The sequence below is a fragment of the Budorcas taxicolor genome, chromosome 5 (genome assembly GCF_023091745.1).
Source record: "Budorcas taxicolor isolate Tak-1 chromosome 5, Takin1.1, whole genome shotgun sequence".
NCBI lineage: Eukaryota > Metazoa > Chordata > Mammalia > Artiodactyla > Bovidae > Budorcas > Budorcas taxicolor.
This window is the reverse complement of record NC_068914.1, coordinates 121,947,923-121,951,626: the sequence shown is the minus strand read 5'-3', so window position 1 is coordinate 121,951,626 and position 3,704 is coordinate 121,947,923. Positions and strand designations below refer to the sequence as shown.

General features: G+C 46.1%; 1 non-coding gene across 1 annotated transcript; it reads right to left on the bottom strand.

Annotated features, from left to right (window-relative positions):
- Positions 1-2,704: 2,704 nt before the first annotated feature.
- LOC128049096 (U6 spliceosomal RNA) lies at positions 2,705-2,810 on the bottom strand. Its single transcript, XR_008199467.1, has one exon. It is a non-coding gene; the product is annotated as a U6 spliceosomal RNA (small nuclear RNA).
- Between the last annotated feature and the right edge of the window lie 894 nt (positions 2,811-3,704).

Below are 3,704 nucleotides of genomic sequence, written 5' to 3'. Positions count from 1 at the left end.
TGGAAAATCCCATGGACAGAGGAGCCTGGTAGGCTACAGTCCATGGGGTCGCAAAGAGTTGGACACGACTGAGCGACTTCACTTCACTTCACTTCACTTCAGCTTCTGAGAAAGGGCTTCCCCAGTAGCTGTGTGGTAAAGAATCTGCTTGCAGTGCAGGAGACACAGGAGATGCAGATTGGATCCCTGGGTCAGAGAGATCCTTTGGGAGAAGGAAATGGCAACCCAGTCCCGTATTCTTGCCTGAAAAATTCCATGGGCAGAGGAGCCTGATGAGCTACAGTCTATGAAGTCACAAAGAGTCAGACATGTTTGAACACACAGCTTCTGAGAATAGGGTCAAACATTCTCTAATCTACCATCCATTCATGCCACTCTTTTTTAAGTTCTTTTTTATTTTCCAGTTTATTTTTGACTGCACTGGGCCTGCATTGCTGCTCATTGACTTTCTCTTGTGATGGCAAGCAGGGGCTACTCTCTAGTTGCGGTGCACAGGCTTCTCATTGCAGTGGCTTCTCTTGTTGTGACTCTTGGGCTCGAGAGTTGTGTCACACAGGCTTAGTTGCTCTGTGGCATGTGGGACTTTGCTGGACCAGGGATTGAACCTGTGTACCCTGTATTGACAGGTACATTTTAAACCACTGGACCACCAGGGAAGTTCTCACACCACTGTTTCATCCCACTTCCCTGAGTCTGGCTCTTCCCAGCCTTGTTTAGTCCTCTCTATAACAGAGGGAAAATCTGTTTGCCCAACTTTGAGATGCTTGCAGCAAACCTATGTCACAGCCTTCGCTCACTGCAGTATTTTCCTTCCCTCCTTGCAACAATCTTTTTGAATACAAGTCTCTTCTTAGAGAGTCTGGAATAGATATGCTTTGGACAAACCAGAAATAAAAGAGAACACTTCAACTTCATTTATGAGTAATCTTTTTTGTTTTCTTTTTAATATTCTGATTTTATTTTCAAGTTGTCATAAAAAAGAAAAATATTATTTAATGAACACATTGTAAAAAATTTACTGGCATTGATTGTTGATTTACAATGTTGTGTTAGTTTCAGGTGAACAGCAAAGTGAATACATACATCCCTTCTTTTTTCCCATACAGACTATTATAGAGTATTGATGGAGTTCTCTGTGCTATACAGTAGGTTCTTATTATCAGTAGTTATCTACTTTATATATAGTAGTGGTATATGCATGAGCACCTTCTGATAGTAGAAGTGTTTCCATAAACTGAATATTACTTGATTCTTCAGTCCCCTGATGGGTTTCCAGAGTGCATTGAGCATTGTGACCTCTGACAAATAATGAAGTGAGTTGTTGTTGTTTAGTCACTAAGTCATGTCGGAATCTTTTGTGACCCCATGGACTGTATCCCGCCAGGATCCTCTGTGGGATTTCCCACACAATAATACTGGAGTGGGTTGCCATTTCCTTCTCCAGAACAGGGTAGATTAGTCTAAGTTAAATGCCTATCATGTTTTAGGCACTGTTGTAAGTGCTTTACATATGCTATCTCATTTCATTTTCCCAGTTTCCCAGTTTCCATGTACTATTTTTATTTTCTTTTACAAAAGAGGAAACAGGCACAGAGAAGTTAAATAATTTATCCAAGGTCCCACAGCCAGTGTGAATGGTACACTTGAGAAGCACAGTCAGGTCAGTCTGAAGCCATGGTTCATCCGGTTAGCTACCATGCCACAGGATTCCCTGGGGATGACTTCCTAGGATGCTCCTTCTGACAGCAGGGAACCAGAGGATAAGAAGCATGTGAAAAAAAAAAAAAAAGAAGTTTCCGTAGCTGTCAGCTGGTAACCGGCCTGGCCTCTACAGCTGGGAACTGGTTTAGTACCTACCAATCATAAACCTTTTCTCAGAAAGGCACTGTCTCCTGAGAACCCTCTGTGGAGTGAAACAGAGACCGTTCTGCAATCATGCCTTCAGTACAACCAAAGCAGCTCTTGCTGCTGCTGCTGCTGCTGCTTAGTCGCTTCAGTCGTGTCCGACTCTATGCGACCCCATAGACGGCAGCCCATCAGGCTCCCCTGTCCCTGGGATTCTCCAGGCAAGAACACTGGAATGGGTTGCCATTTCCTTCAATGCAGGAAAGTGAAAAGTGAAAGTGAAGTCTCTCAGTCGTGTCCGACTCTTAGCTACCCCATGGACTGCAGCCCACCAGGCTCCTCCGTCTGCAGGATTTTCCAGGCAAGAGCACTGGAGTGGGGTGCCATCGCCTTCTCCGAAAGCAGCTCTTAGAACCAGGGAAACAACCAAACTCCTGCCTCCTGCCCTGCGCTCCCCGCCACCATTTCCCAGCTGACACGAGTAACTGCCCCTTCTTTATGGTTCTTTCTGAATGACGGCGTTAGCTTGATCCCGTTCCTGTCATATATTTGATGAAAATCATTAAGATACTCAGTCACTAAATTACCCCTTCTTTCTGACTGCACCTGGTCCAGAGCAAGCCTCACCTGATGAACTCTTCCCTAAATCATCTAACAGAAACCCAAACCCTTTTATGAGCCCCTCCCAATTCCCTCCTATCTATGCGGCACAATTCCACGGCGTTTACAATCATCCTTGCCTTATTTTTTATAGTGAAAAACCACAAGTTCAGAATTAAGTGCCAGGCGTGTGGTTTTGACAAAAAGCGTTTCCTTGGGGGCTAAGATGCAAACGGTGTCTGGACGGTGGGGAAGGGCACAAAATATGGAACGCTTCAGGAATTTGCGTGTCATTCTTGCGCAGGGGCCATACTCATCTCTGTATCGTTCCAATTTTAGTGTATGTGCTGCCAAAGCGAGACCACCCTTGCTTTGATTACTGGTGGGAACTTAAGGGGCTGGTGGCTTTAACGCAAGACCGTAGTCCTACTCCACGGACATGCGTAAGCTCCGGGATTTGGTAACGGAAAGGAAGCCTGGCGCGCTGCAGTCCATGGGGTCACCAAGAGGCGGACAGGACTGAGTGACTGAACTGTAGTCCTCCGAAGGCCCGAGTTTGATGCTTTTCCGTGCGCCACCTGGTGGTTATGTTATGCAATCGCAGGAGCTTTCATCTGGGCTGGTTCCTCAAAGGCCACTCCTTTGCCCCTTTCAGTTTACCATTCCTCCTCCTTTCCTTTTTTCCCTCTCTCTCTCTTTTTTTAAGGCAGACGTTTTTGATTGTTCTCTTTTTTTTTTTGCGTGTATTGAGTCTTCATTGCTGCTCGGGCTTTTCTCTAGTTGTGGTGAGTAGGGCTACTCTCGAGTTGCCGTGGGAAGGCTTTTCATTGTGGTGGCTGCTAATTGCGGCAGCTTCTCTTGTTCTGGAGCCTGGGCTCTAGGGCGTGCTGGCTTTAATAGTTGCAACACATGGGCTCAGTCGTTGCAGGTCCCAGGTTCTAGAGCACAGGCTCGGTAGTTGTGGCCCTTGGGCTTAGTTGCTCCTCGGCATGTGGGACTTCTCTGATCAGGGATTGAACTCCGTCTCCTGCATTGGCAAGGGAATTCTTTACCGCCCCCCCAACACACATCTGTCCCCAACCCCCGCCCCCGCTAATATCCCTCTGGAAAAGCCTTTATTTCCTTTAGGATAGTGTGAATGGTTGACCACACTGAACAAGTTTCTCTAACTTAGTTATCTTCGATTCAATTTCACCAGCCGGAGAATCTCAAGCTTCAGCCTTTACAGTCCCTGCACTTTCTCTATATACCTGTAAAAG